General features: G+C 57.8%; 1 pseudogene; it reads right to left on the reverse strand.

Moving 5' to 3' along the window:
- Nucleotides 1-225: 225 nt before the first annotated feature.
- LOC127027797 (ciliary neurotrophic factor receptor subunit alpha-like) overlaps nucleotides 226-15098 on the reverse strand; it is a 38559-nt pseudogene continuing 23686 nt past the window's right edge.

Genomic DNA, 15098 nt, shown 5'->3' on the forward strand with positions numbered 1-15098 from the left:
TTTTGAGATCCCCACCAGAATGCCCTATTTGGAAAAGCAGCCAAATTTGGTCCATTTACAAAAAACTGCAAGCAAACCCAAATGGCTCGTTCTCAATGCCCTTCACCTAGAGCCTGGTTGGAGCATCCCCTTCCCAACTGTGCGAAGCCCCTGGGGTCCCTATGCCCCTGCTCCCTCCCAGCACCCACACCCCATCTCTCACACCCCTGGTTTGGGGGATACTCACTAAATAAAGAGGACACCATAGGCAGCCAAGACCAGTCCAGCTGTCCAACACACTGCCACGGCCCTGCTGCCCACCACGGCCCCCTTGTCACAGATCTTGGTGGTGGGGGGTGGCATGAAAGAGGAGGTGCTAGCACTCATCGTCTCTGCGGGGAGGGAGAGCAGGTGGCAAGGGGAGCTGGGCACGCCGGGATGCATCCCGTAGGGGCAGCCCCACTCCCCTGCCAGTGGGGACATGGCACTGTCCCATCCCCAAATTGCCCCTCACACTGCCATGCCATGCTAGGGCTGAGCTGAGGGGCTGAGATGATGAGCCAGGGGATGGTGTGGTCCATGAGACTTTCCCCACTCTAACACTGGACCCTTGTGGCATCACTGTGCAGATGCTTGCACCACCAGGCAGAGCTGGGCATCCCTCCCAGCCCCATCCTGCCCAGCCGAGCTGCTCTGTGCATCAGCTCTGTGGGATTTTTGGCTAAGAGATCATGGCAACGTGGTTGCGAGTGCTCAGCAGAGGCATCCCCACCCAGGGGACATCCAAGCTGTGGCCGTGGCACTAGGCTGGCTCGCAGGGCTTGTCCTCCTCCATACAGGGCCAGCTGGGATGTTCACCCCTTCAGAGAGCTGTGGGATTGCAGGGAGGGCATGGATGGTGCCAGCCTGGGGCGGCTTCGATCACATCCAGAGAGTCCCAGAGTGCCCCTGGCCAGATAATCTGTGGGGGGAATGCTGGGGGCCACAGGGGGCCTGTATCAGCATCTTTCAGACCCCACCGAGGTGTCATGGTGAGGCTCAGCCCTGGAGCCAGGGTGTTGCACATCAGCCCTGCATGGCTGCAGCTGGCTGCATGCACAGGGACACACGTGCGAGGGACATGCCTGGGAGGGACACACATGTGCCTGTGCAGGGAGCAGGCAGGTGCCGTTGGAGGCATGAGGGTCTGCACACACAGCCGGGCTAGAGCTTGGAGGGTGGGGGGACTGAGCACCCCCCTTCCCCACATGCACATCTGCCCAGCTTGCACATGCGCTGCCCTGATGCAGAGAGCCTGGTTGCTGCTTGCTTGTCTGCCTGCCTACCTGCACATCAGTGCTTTCCCCCCACCCACCACCGGTGCCATCTGGGGAATCGGCGCAGGGTCCGCTCCAGCCCTTCTGGGAAATGGAGGGCTGATAACGCCCATTTGGACACGGTCCCAGCTCTTTCGTAGAAACAGAGGCTTGTTAACTTTGTGGCTTTTATTTCGAATTGGCATCGCTCCAAGCCATTGTGCAGGGTCAGAGGTGTGGAGGGGATGGGACTGAAGAGGGAAGGCTGGAGGGGGGCAGCGCTCCAGGGAAGAAGAATAATAATAAACCCCCAGCTTCGTTGTCATACCCTGATCATCCCAGTGAGGAGGATGCTGGAGCCAGGTGAGCTGAGTCAGCGCCCCTCAGGCCATGGTTGCACCTGCTGCTGGGGCCATGGGTGGGGGAAGGTGTAGGGTGAAGGGCTGCGGCCCCTCCCAGGTGCTGGGAGGATCTCCTTGGCTGGGGACCAAGCTTGCATGGAGCTAGACAGAGGGGACCCTCAGCCAGGACTCCTGGGTTCCCCCTCACTGCAGGCGCAGCCTGTTTGTACTGGGGGTGGGGGGGTGGGGGGCTCTCACCTGTGACCTGGGCCTCCGTGGTGAGATGCTTAGGCTCCTCCATCCAGGGGGTGGCATGGACGGCCACGCTCCAGTCGCTCCACATGCCGATGTCATTCTCTTTGGCTGCCACCTGGATGATGTACTCCTTGCCAGCGTAGGCATCTGTGATGGTGTGCGACGTCCCGTCCGACAGCTCGACCTGTGGGCAGCAGCGGGGAGGGGAGGACGGTCAGAGGAATCCCCGGCACCAGGAGGTGTAAGACAATCAGCCTGTTTAGCTCAGCTAGAGGATGATAACGAGACTTTCACAGCACTTTGGGAAGTGCTATGGGGTTTTGGGCAGAGCCATGAGCCCAGGACAGGGATGCAGGGGGAGATGCTCCGGCTGCAGCTAAGCCAAGGGTCCGGTGAGACCCCATCCTGCTCCCAAACTCGTGGTGCCAGAGTGGAGTGGCTTCCTCTAGAGGTCACTAGAAACTAGCAGATGTGCAGGCAGGCTCCACTTGGACATGTTAGAGCAGTTGGCAGCTGGACATCCAGGGCAGTGGCTGGCTGTGTGCGCACACGCTTTCTGGGCATCACTGCCAGGGCTGGGAGGAGGCTTCCCCCACCAGCACACCTCCGGCCACCCTGCTCCCGCACCCACTAGCATCCCACCAGCTTGGCTTGCATCCCTCTGGCCAGGCTCTTGGACATGGATCAAGCCGTGTCCAGCTGTCTTTCCTAGAAAAATTCCCTCTGTCTTGTTGTCACCGCTGCCTGGGCCACAGGAGGTCCTGCCATCCTCCTGAGGATGTGGCTGCTGGTGCAATGGTTTAACCCCAGACTGTGTCCACACCGTCTGGGGATCTCTGATCCACTTGGAGCTCAGCTCAAGGACAGGCGGATGCAGGTGCCCAGTAGAAATGCAGCCCCATTGCACGGCCACCGGCGAGCAAACACGCGTGGGTAACAGAGGAGGAGGGCTCAGCACTTCAGTGACCTTCCAGGGATGGAGCCAGGCTTGGCCCTGGGGTCCTGTGGGCATGGAGAGGACCAGGGCAGGAGCATCCTGCAGAGGCTGTGTGGGAGATCACCCTCCACCTGGTCTCTGAGGCTGAGGACCAACACGCTGCTGGCTTCGTTCCCCCCCTGCACTGCCTGCACGTGGCATGGGGGGATGCAGGGTGCCCCTCGTCCTTCCCCCATGCCCTGGCTGACACAAACCACCTTCTCTCCAGATGCATGTTGATAATAAAGATGCCGGGGGATGAGGGACAGTGTGGGTCTGACGCAGCCCATCTGAGAGTGCTGGTGCCCAGACAGGGGCTCATGCTCTGTGGGTGGAAGCAGCCGGGCCAGGTTGGGCAAGGGCTGCACAGTGGGTGATGCTGCCGGGATGCTGCTGGGCACAGTGGGATGCTGGCCACCCCTGGGATGAGCAGCCGGTGGGGCTTGAGCAGAACGAGTGGCACTTCACAGGTGAGGGGAACTTCATGGTGCAACCCACGTGGGGTCCTCCATGTCTCCCCAGCCACCCAGGAGAAGGTCAGGCACAGGATCCCACCACCCTGGGGAGCACCAACAGCTGAATTTTATTAAGAGCTTGGTTCAACAACAGGAGCAAGATGGAGCCGAAAACTTCTGCCTGGTCCTTGATCACATCCCAAAGCCCCAAGAGAGAAAAGCCGCACTGTCGGGTGCCCAGGGTATCCGGGGTGCAGCACAGCCAACATGCCCATGGGACAAGGCTGCCCTGGCACTGCAGCTTTACACACGCAGGGAGGGTGTGCATGCCAGGGATGCGTGTGACGGCCCGGCCAGCGATCGGCGTGCTTAATCTCATCACCTCCGTGCTTGCAGGGTACCTGAAATGCATGAACCCACCCTGAGAAATACTCAACCCTTTTCCAGCCCCCCCCCACCAGCATGGGAGGGCTCTCCCAGGGCCGCATCCAGCCTGCTGCCCGGCACGGCAGGGCCCTTGGTCTCTGAACTCCCAGCTGCTCATGGCACCCAGCCTGAGCCTGCAGGAGCCCCACATCTGGAGCACATCTGGAGGTAGGCCCATCCGGTCCCCCCTGGTCGGTGGGGAGCAAAGGGCCTCCTGCACCCATGAGGTGCGAAGCCACTACCAAACCTCAGTGGGGGAGCAGCATGGAGAAAGGTGTGCCTCTGTCCACCACTGCAGGTTTTGGGGCTGGATAGGGGGAGGCCGAGTCCTGCCTCTCCTCGCAGCCCCTGGCTTGGGGCTGACACCCATGGTGCTGGTGCGATGCAAACAGGGGATGCCGGCAGTTTCACTGCAGGGCTTGTGCCAAGCTGAGACATGCCTGAGCCCTAAACCACCATTAGCCAAAGCATTGGGACAACTGGTGCCCAAGTCCATCCCTACCGTCCAGGGGACACCTTCCCACTGCACCATGCATCTCACCATTGGGTCTGACCTGTCGGCATGGGGGCAGCTACTTGGGGTGCCTGCCAAGGGAGTCCGAGGTCAGAACCTGGCTGGAGGGAGCCTGGCACAGGAGGCAGACAAGCCCAGCGACCCTGGTGGGACTCTGTGCCGGGTCTCCCCGAGTTTCTAGCACACCAAAGAGGCTGAGAGCCAGCCCTGGGGTCACACATGCTGCCTCTCATCCAGATAACAGGGTCAGGCTTAGGGCAGTCCTGTTTAGCAGCTCACAGGTCCCCAGCACAGTCTATGCCAGGGGGGTGGCTGCTCCTGTCCCAGGGCTGGGCACAGCCACCTCGTCCTGCAGGAAAAGGGTTTTAGCCCATTTCACATACAGAATAGGTGAAAACTGAAATTCTGTGAGGTCTGGGCAGAAGGGAGGATAGGAAAAAGAAGAGGAGGAGGATGCCGGTCCCTCCTGCAGGACACAGCTGTGCATCCTCCAACCCGTGGGGGTCTTGGCTGAGACCCATCCCACCAACCCCACCAAGCTCCAGCCCTCCTTAGCCCAGGACCAAACCCCGAGCTGGATCAGGGTCCCCAGAGGGAATGGGCTCTTGGCACCCACTGCTGCACCCAGCAGAGCTGAGGAGACAACTTCTGCACCCTCTTCTCATAGGGACACACCTTCATGGCCCAGGCACCCAGGTAGGCAGGACAGGATACCCACCAGGTTGTGAATCACCTGGCCCGCGGAAAGCGCCACGTTGGCATGGCAACCCCCCGCAGCCCAGTGGCACGGCGAGGCTGTCCCTGCCACCCAGACCCTGGGATTCATGCTGTCCCCTGCCTCTGCCACCAGCTCTGGTTGCCACTCGCAGGCGTGCTGCTTGCAGGCACAGTGGGACAGGATGCGTGTGCAGCGCTGTGCACGCCACACAGCGGGGACTCGCCTGGACAGGAGCAGCCCAGAGCTGTTTGGTAGCATCCACCAATTTCCCGCATGGAAGGTAATGCCAAGGTGATCAAGCTCGATTAATTCCTAATGACAATTAATGAAACCTCACTGAGTGATTTGCCAGCCCCTGCAAGTGTGTTTCTCCCGGCTCAGTCTGTGCTGGGCCAGGGGTGCCTTGGAAGCAGGGAATGAGCGCAGGGCTCGTAAAGATGCTGGGGTTATCTGGCTGGTGTGTGGGTCTCTCTAGGTTTTTCGGCATCCCCTGAGCCCTCCTGGCTGCTCCCTGAGCCATGCAGCAAGCAGGCTGGGCAGGACCTGGGGGCAAGTCAGCCCTGCTGAGGTCCCACTGGCCTGGCCAGGCTGCTGCTCTGTCTGGAGCATTTTCTCCAGCCTGAAGAGCCCTCCCGGCTGAGCACTTCCCCTTGGGAGCAATTCCTGCCTCTCCCCAGCCGCAGCCAGCCTGCAACTGAATGTTTGCAGATGGGGCGTCACAGGCACGATGGGTCAAGGCGGTGCCTGCGACATCCTCCCCAGGACCCAGGCTGCAGGGCCTGGAGGAACTGCCTTGTCTGGGGGAGATGTTCCCCCAGGACCCAGGCTGGAGGACCTGGAGGATCTTCCTTGTAGGACCTGGGAGGATGCTGCCCTAAGCTCCTCTTTAGACAGCAGATAAAAAAGGATGACAGCATCCATCCCTCCCCACACATATGACATCTGCAAGCAGCACTTCTGAGCTGGGCAACCGGGGGACACATCCAACATTTGCCATGGTGGGTGAGAAAGTCCCTGGGTGGATGCCCGTGGCTCAGCACAGAAGTGCAGCAGCAGATGGGAAAGCACACAGGGACTGGGTCCAACTGGACACAGACAGGGAGAGCTGGGGGGGGGCACTGGGAGGTTGTGGGGGGACGGATGGACACATAGCATCAAAGAGAGAGGGAGAAATTCCTTAATCTTCTTCCCTGCCACCCAGAGACAAAAGCTGGAGGAAGGCTGCACATGGTAATTTTTTTGGCTGGGAGGGACTGCATGTCACTGTCTGCCTTTGTGCACCTGCCAAAAGTCACTCCAGCTGGCTGTGAAGCACTTCCCAGATTAACGAGGGATCAGTAGCCAGTGCAATGCAGAGCTATTAGCATTTCAAACAAACAAACAAACAAAAAAGAAATTAAAAGAAGCCCTTGAACCCAGTAATTCAGCTGACAGCTTGCCAAGGACAGCATGGGCTGGGATCCCATTCCCTGCCGTGGCCACACACCCCCATCAACCTGCTTGGAAAGATAATGAGGCTGCAGAGGGATGGCCAGTGCCCACCCACAGCCCGGGCAGTGCTGAGCACTGGGATGAGCCCAGGGGCCAGTGCTGCACAGACGGGACGGGGACAGGCACCCAGGGCAGGCAGAGGGGAGGATTTCCCAGCGCTTGGCTTTCCCCCTGTCCATGCTGGTCCCTCAATCTGTCTGCACATGTGCTGGGGGCCTGGGGACATCCACACCACCCATCCACACTATGCACCCCAACAGGGGACATCCATGTGTGCCCACATCCCAGTCCCTGCCCGCAGACTGGTGGCACTGTCTTGCAGTGCTCGGTGCAGCAGGAGTTAAGGAAGCGATTCCCCCCCCAGGCTCCCCCCGCTCCCGCTGCCCCCAGCCCACCCTGCCAGGGTGCCCCAGCAGTAAAAAAGGTCACAGCGCTCTGTTCCCACCCGGGCTCTGCTCCTGGTCCAGCGCAACCAGGTAGCAATTACTTGTGAACAGGGTGATGCACAGGCAGGTCTGAAGCACAGACAGCCTTTGGAAGGGGATGGGGGGGTAAGGAAACCCCAATCCTCCCTGCCCTGGCAGCTGGGCTGGGGGCTGGTGTGTGTTGGAAAGAGGCGGAGGGGGAGAAGGGGGGATCGGATGCCTCCCTCTCTGCATCCCACATGAAAATGTGCTTGCTGGCTCCCCCACAGCGGCTCTGGCTCTGCTTTCCATTCCTTGACACCTCCTGCTCCCCAGCACAGCTCCCGGCATGGGAAGGGGGTTCTCCGTTGCTGGGATGCCAGCCCTGCGGAGATGGGAGGCTGGCACCCCTCAGTCCCATGGCGGGAGCCAGCCCTCCCCAGGGACCACCGGTGCCAGCACCAACCTGCAAGGCTGGGACTGAGCAAACCCCAAAACACCCTTTGAGTTCTTGCCAGATAACCCCCTGGGTACCCTCTCCCGCAGCATCACCTTCCCCTGCCCGGAGGTCGAGGGGCTGGGGAGCAGCTGGGACAAACTGTCCCCAGGAAGGATATCCAGCCTAAATATTTCCTTTCCTCCCTGGAAAAAAATTCATCGCTTCCCATCAAAGGACAATCCACACTTTGCTGCCATCTTCACCCTCATCCTTTCAGACAGGGAAAGGCAGCGTTTGCACACACTGCCCCGAGGCTGACAACCTGAGCTCGTCCCCTTCCTTCCTCTGCTGATGCACCACCTCCATGCACGCCAGGACAGAGACCACGCGCCTGACCCAGGTGTTGTATCGAGCCCGGACGAGCCTGGCTTCCCAAAAATAAAAGGAGCACCCCGGCTTTCGTAGGGTGAAGTTGATCTGTTCACACAGCCTGTGCCACCCACAGCAAGTGGGGTGAATGCGGAAGGAAACCCCTTGAAAGAGCACAGCTGGGGTCTGCCGCGCATTTTGCATCCTCGCAGCCTCCCCCACCCCTGGATGCTCCCCGGGTTACCCTGGATAACGGGGAAATGGGAACTGGGAGGGGGACAGGGCACCCTGGTGGGCTTGAATTCACAGCCTCTTTTCCCTGCAACAAGTGGCCAGATCCTGCCACCTGGCTGCAATGAGTTTTGCAGGGACTCATGCTACATGAGTAGCTGCTGTTTCAGGTGCCTTCAGTCCCCGCGATCCCAGGGGGATCCCGGCAGGCTCCCACCTGCCCTGGGGAACAGGCTAAACCAAAAGCAGGGGTAACCCCCAAGCAAGCTGCCCTGCCACTGGGAAGCTCAGGAGGGTCGCTGCAAACAGCCACTGCAGCCTGCGAAAAGATGTCACCAGCGGAAAAGAAATTGATTGCTTTTCCCCTTTCAAAGCCACGCCTGGAGAGCAAATAGGTCTGACATTCATTACTAATAAACGAGCCCCCAAATACCTCCTCCTTCTGCAGTGCCGCAGGAATCAGTTGGGCTAACCCCAGACAAAAATTTCTGCCCGGACTTTGGAATAACTAAAGGGTCAGGAAAAGCAAACGACCCTCCTTCCCTCTGCTTCCCCTCTGCCAGCCAGGTAGCAGTCCCTGCTGTCACCCCCCCCCCAAAAAAAAGACTGCTGTGCCACACATAGCTCAGCCCCACTGCCGGTCTGGGAGGACGAGTTATCGCAGGGCTTCTCTGCAGCCTGGGTTGTGTCACACCAGATGCGGCTGAATGGCTCCCTTCTGGCTTAAAATAAAGAGCATCTTTGAAAGCGGAGCTGTAACCTCATTAATAACGGGACTCTTTCTCTGGATGCGCTGTCCCCTCCTGCCAAGTGAAAACTGGCAGAGTTCGCTTTCGCTTGTGGCTGCGGGGAGGATGGGATCAGGGATGCTCGGGGCGCTCAGTACTGGCTCTAACCCTGCCCGGCACTGGCATCTGCTGCCCGCAGATGCAGTGGGCTGGGGGATGAAAGCAGATGGGTGCAGCTTGTGCGTGGGCACCACAGGGCATGGGAGACTACACCAGCACCAGGGATCTGCACATGGGCAGGGAAAGCTAAGCTTGCCGGTGCCATCCTGCCCGCGTGTAGCTGTGCGAATATGCAGGTGAGCACAGGCACGCAGGTGCGTGCATGAGTGCTCTGCTGCTCAGTGGCACCTTCAAGGGCTGCCTTTGAGGCCTGATCCTGCCGGGTGCTCAGTACTTTTAGGTTATTAGCAGTTCCCTTGGGGGCTGAGAGCACCCAAGCAGTGCCAGCCAAGGGTCCCAAGCCTGGCTCCATCCCTGGAGCTGGAGGTGGACAGAAAAGGTGATTTCTGAGCACTTCCCACCTCCATCCTCCTCCAAGGCGCTCTGTGCTCCAACCCTGCCTGTCCCATGCCAAGCTGCGAGTGAAACTATTACAGCCTCAACATTTTGCTCCCACCTATTAATTCCCCCTTTTTTTTTTTCCTTCTTTTTTAATCACTGACTTTGCAGCCGGGAGGGGAAGGGAGAGAAGTGCTGCAATAAAAGCTACCAGGCGTGAAGCTGTAACCCAGCTCGCTCAGGGTGACCTCCCTGCCAAGGTTGCCTTGTGAAGAGGAGGAGCACAGGCAAAGCAGCAGAGGCACAAGGGGATGCAAATGGGCGTGAAGAAGCGCGCCTGCCACAAAGTGACATTGCCACCGCGCCGGCAGGGACGCAGCTGCGCCGGGCGGTCCAGCCCTCCCCCTTGCCCGTCACAGGCAGGATACGCATTAGCACACACTTTCAGGTTATTTCAGGCTGCGCCAAGGCAGGAGCTTCCGGAGACAGCCTGTGAGATTCACCTATTTGACCGAAAAATGTTGCTTTGCTTTGGGAGATGAGCCTGAGCCCACCCTGGCAGCCACCCCAGACACATGAGTGATGATGGCCAGCCCAGAGGACCGTGCCCTCCTCACACCAATGAACCCAACCACTAAATATTTGTCAATACCCCCAAATTGCCAATTCCTGTTCCCAAATTCCATCATTTGCCTGGATCAGAGCTGCTCAGCAGCAGAGCTGGCACAGACCCCTGTGTCGGGGTCTCTGTGGCCCCAGCTCCTAAAATCCCAGGATGGTGGGAGCACCTCTGGTTGCTTTTCCAAAGAAGGATGTTTCCAGCCTTTACAAATGCTCACAGACGTGGCTCTGATGCTTCCAAAACAGAAGAGGAATGAGAGAACCCAAACACATTATTAGCTTTAAATATCTCATGACCTTTTACTGCAAATCTCAAGATCTGAGGTGCAGCCTGTCTCACGGTTTGTTAACATTTCATATTGTCAGCACGGCCAATGGGTTCAATTAGACTTTGCAACAGCATCTGCAAATTGCTGGCAACCCACCGGAGGAAATCCTCCCTCAGCCTGGCTGCCAGCTCCGACGCTGCTTAAGAAATACCTTCTGAGCCTTGCCACGTTCCCAGGACCTGCACCAAGCTGGTCATTGCTCAGTGCATGAGATCTCCCCCAAAAACTGGGAAAAGGGGAGATCCTGCTCCAGCAAACGCTACGGGGTGGGAGCAGATCGGGTGCAAGACCTGCCCTGGGCTCCCCAAAGATGCCCGGGATGGTGCCTGGCCACCCACCTGCATCTAGGGGAGCACTTCCACACACATGCACGCCCCGCCGCACGCTCACATGGAAACTCATCATCATCATCTCTCCACGATAATAATTCCCAGAGCACATCATCCTAATTCCCAGAGCAAACTGCAACACGAGAGCTGTTAAGTGGCCTGAGTGGAAAGACGCTGCTGAGCAGGTGAAAGGGAGCACAAATGGCACACTGAGGCTCAAACTCACCTTTGCAAAGCGCCGGTGTCATGGTTTAACCCCAGCCAGCAACTAAGCACCACGCAGCCGCTTCCCCCTCCCCCTCCCAGTGGGGTGAGGAGGAGGAAAGCAAAGGAAAAAAAAAAAAAGTAAAACTCGTGGGTTGAGATAAGAACAGTTTAATAACTAAAGTAAAATATAATACTAACAATAGTAATAATGAAATATAATAATAATAGTAATGAAAAGGAATGCAACAAAAGAAGGGGGGGGGAGAAAAAAAAAAAAGTGATGCACAATGCAATTGCTCACCACCCGCTGACTGATGCTCAGTTAGTTCCCGAACCGCGATCCGCGCCTCCCGGCCAGCTCCCCCCTGTTTATATACTGGGCATGACGTTCCATGGTATGGAATACCTCTTTGGCTAGTTCAGGTCAGCTGCCCCGGCTCTGCTCCCTCCCAGCTCCTTGCCCACCTGCTTGCTGGCAGAGCATGGGAAACTGAAAAGTCCTTGGCTTAAGATAAGCGCTACTTAGCAACAGCTAAAACATCAGAGTGTTATCAACATCATTCTCACACTAAATCCAAAACACAGCACTGTACCAGCTACTAAAAAGAAAGTTAACTCTGTCCCAGCCGAAACCAGGACAGCCGGGGAGGGGATGAGGGTCCCCCCAGCTCTGGGTCGGCCCCAGATTTGGCAGCTTGGCTCCAGCTCTGGCCCTTGCTCAACACTGGGCTTGAGCCAAGCATTGTCCTGCTCTCTCCAGGGGGGAGCTGCGTTTATGGCTAGCTCGCGCAGTGGCAGTCTCAATAAGATCCACCGCTCCCGCCATGGATGGCTTCATCTTCTGGTACCAAGCCCTGGCATTATTAAAATCCTGAAAGGAAGAGCCTGGGAGAAAGCAGACACTGATTGAATCAGGCCCTATGGTATTCGACAGCTCAACATTCATCTGATCCTATTAGTGCTTATTCGGTCCTGCCTGCCGAGGTGCTGTGCATAAATCAGACCCTGCAAAGATAACGGGAGGTGGAGGGGAGAAAGGGGAGTTGCTTCTTCCGCCAAGAAATGCCACATGCGAGTGGGGCCTGCATGGATATTCATGGCTCTGGGCAGTCCCTGGTGCTTTCTTGCAGGCTTGCTCCTGCAGGGATGCTGGGCTTCCCCCGGGGCTGCCAAGGGGGTGGCATCTCCTAATGCTTAAAACCCACAGCCAGTGCATGGGCAGGTTGCCACAAGGAGGCAGGGACAGGGCTCAGCGTGGGGGCCTGGGGCACATGGGGATGTGCCGGAGCATGCAGTTACCCAGCTCCTCCCAGCTGCCGGCAGAGACTTCTCCTCTCCCCACCGGGCTCCCAAGCCGCCCCACTGTGTGCAATGGCTTTTCCGTGCCAGCAGCCAGTGGGGACAGCAAGAGCCGAGACAGGGGGCAGCTCATGGCAGGAGACTTTCACCTCAGCAAGAAATAAGACACCACTGTGGGTGCCCACTGCATCTTCTCTCAGGGTGTTTGTCCCTTTGAGGAGAGACCCAACACTACCACTGTAGGACGAGCTGGATGGCTGAGCCAAGCTTGGCCCCACCAAACCATGTCCTTCCTTCTCCTGGCTGCAGTTTGGGGGACAGGGACACCCCCCAAGGTGCCAGTGAGCAATAGGTCAAGCAAAGTAGAGCTCAGCATGGCTTGGGCATGCTCCCAGTGTGCCGGTGTGTTGGGTTTGTGTAGTGGGGGAGGGGCTACAGGGGTGGCTCCTGTGAGAAGCTGCTAGAAGCTTCCCTGGCTCCAAACTCGGACCCACCTCTGGCCAAGGCCGAGCCAATCAGCAACGGTGGTAGCGCCTCTGTGATAGCATATTTAAGAAGGGGGAAAAAAAAAAAGACTCCTGAGGGTGAGAACAAGATAGAGGAGGAAGAAGAAGAGGAAGAAGAAGAGCTACAGTAAAAAAAGGAGGAGAGGAAGAAGAAGACGGGAGAAGAAGAAGAGGAGCTACAGTGAGGAGAGGAGTGGGATGTGAGAGAAACAACCATGCACACACCGAGGTCAGTGAAGAAGGAGAGGGAGGTGGTGTGCCAGAGCAGAGATTCCCCTGCAGGCCGTGAAGGACCCCACGCTGGAGCAGGTGGCTGGGCCCGAAGAAGGCCGTGACTCCTGGAGCCGTTTGTGGAGGACTGCAGCCCGTGGGAAGGACTCGCGTTGGAGAAGCTCATAGAGGGCTGTCCCCCGTGAGAGGGACCCCATGCTGGAGCAGGGGGCTGGGCCCGAAGAAGGCCGTGACTCCTGGAGCCGTTTGTGGAGGACTGCAGCCCGTGGGAAGGACTCGCGTTGGAGAAGCTCATAGAGGGCTGTCCCCCGTGAGAGGGACCCCATGCTGGAGCAGGTGGCTGGGCCCGAAGAAGGCCGTGACTCCTGGAGCCGTTTGTGGAGGACTGCAGCCCGTGGGAAGGACTCGCGTTGGAGAAGCTCATAGAGGGCTGTCCCCCGTGAGAGGGACCCCATGCTGGAGCAGGGGGCTGGGCCCGAAGAAGGCCGTGACTCCTGGAGCCGTTTGTGGAGGACTGCAGCCCGTGGGAAGGACTCGCGTTGGAGAAGCTCATAGAGGGCTGTCCCCCGTGAGAGGGACCCCATGCTGGAGCAGGGGAAGAGTGTGAGGAGTCCTCCCCCTGAGGAGGAAGGAGCGGCAGAGACAATGTGGGACGAACTGACCGCAAGCCCCATTCCTGCCCCCCTGTGCCGCTGCGGGGGGAGGAGGTAGAGGAATCGGGAGCAAAGCTGAGCCTGGGAAGAAGGGAGGGGTGGGGGGAAGGTGTGTTTTTAAGATATGGTTCTATTTCTCATTATCCTACTCTGATTTGGTTGTTAACAAATTAAATTGGTTTATTTTTCCCCAAAATCGAGTCTGTTTTGCCTGTGGCCATAAGTGGTGAGTGATCTCTCCCTGTCCTTGTCTCCACCCACGAGCTTTTTTGCTGTATTTTCTCCTCCCCATCCTACCTGGGGGGGGAGGAGTGAGTGAGCGAGCGGCTGCGTGGTGCTTTGTTGCCGGCTGGGCTTAAACCATGACAGTCGGCATCGGGGGGTTCATTTTTGGGTGCAAACCCCTGCATTTGCAGGGTGCCTGGCTGGGCTAAGCAGGGCTGCGGCTGAGCGTGCCAAGGGGGCCCAGGGTCGGAGTGGCTCTGGCTGCGGCAGCGCTGCCATCCCCTGGTGTTTGGGGGCTGATTGAATTAGGCTTCGCAAATAATTCATCTGATGAATAGTGGCAGTTTTCCTCAAATCATCCACAAATCAGATTTTTCATTACCCAGACGGCAGGGCAGAGAGTCAGAAAACAAGGCTGGTACCTCGCTTGCTGAATGCTTGCACTCGCTCACTGAGCAAACTATTCCCCAAACACACTTCTCCATCAGCCAGTGATGGGGGCACATCTCTCACAAGGGGATATTGATTAAAAGTGGTACCCAGGACCACTGTGCCCTCCTGGGATGCCAAGAGAGGAGCCCTTCCCAGCCTTCCTTGCACCCACCGCGAGGCTGGTACCCGCGCTCTCCTGCAGCACTGGGTATCTTTAAATAGGAGAAACCAAGTTTTGACTGCCCTGAAACTGCCTTTTCCAGCCAAGGTGGCCCTGCCACTGGTGGCCCTGCCACTAGTGTCCCAATACCTCCATGTATTTTCCACCATCGCTGCCTGCCCGAGAGCACTGATGGAGAGGCCACGACATCCTCTCAGAGGCCCTGTGATAAGGGGGACTGGCATGGCTCAGCCCCACAAATATGATACCTAATACCCAGTGATGGAGGGACTGGCTACCCTGAGGGTGTCGAGGCAGGAGGCAGCTCACTGGCTCTCCCATCATTTTTGGGTGCAAGCCCCTGCATTTGCAGGGTGCCAGCTGGATCAGGCTGTGGCGGGGTAAAAACATCAGCTTTTTCCATGACGGTTTTACACCTTGAAAAAACTGATGTTGCATTTGGTATTTCCCATTAATTATTTCCCTTTTTTCACAACTTCTACAATTCGAGCATTTCTTCCCCAAGTGAAAAAAAAAATCCAAAGCAAACTAATACCCAAACTCCACCTCTGCTTTCTTACCCCTCAGGATGCTCTGCAGATGCTCTCCCGCTCCCCGGAGGGAAGTGAAGGGCAAAGAGAGACAAGCAGGAAAAATCCTCTCCCAACCCTTCTCTGATTTTCAAAGCCATCAGCAAAATGCTTCAATCTGAAACATTACCTGCTGTGCTGCCTCGTGAAAAAAATCCCCTCTCAGCTGTTTCTCTCCCCAAGAAGAGCTGGCTGGCAGAAAACCCTGCTTGGCTCCGCGGCGCAGGTGAGCTCCCGGGGACTGGGTGCTGCCTCCTATTTGGTTTTTTTTTGTTTGTGGGGGTTTTTTTTGGCAAAACGTTTTATCAAGCAAAGCACCTAACTGGCTTTCGACTGG

The sequence above is a fragment of the Gymnogyps californianus genome, chromosome Z (assembly GCF_018139145.2).
Source record: "Gymnogyps californianus isolate 813 chromosome Z, ASM1813914v2, whole genome shotgun sequence".
In the NCBI taxonomy this organism is placed as follows: Eukaryota; Metazoa; Chordata; class Aves; order Accipitriformes; family Cathartidae; genus Gymnogyps; species Gymnogyps californianus.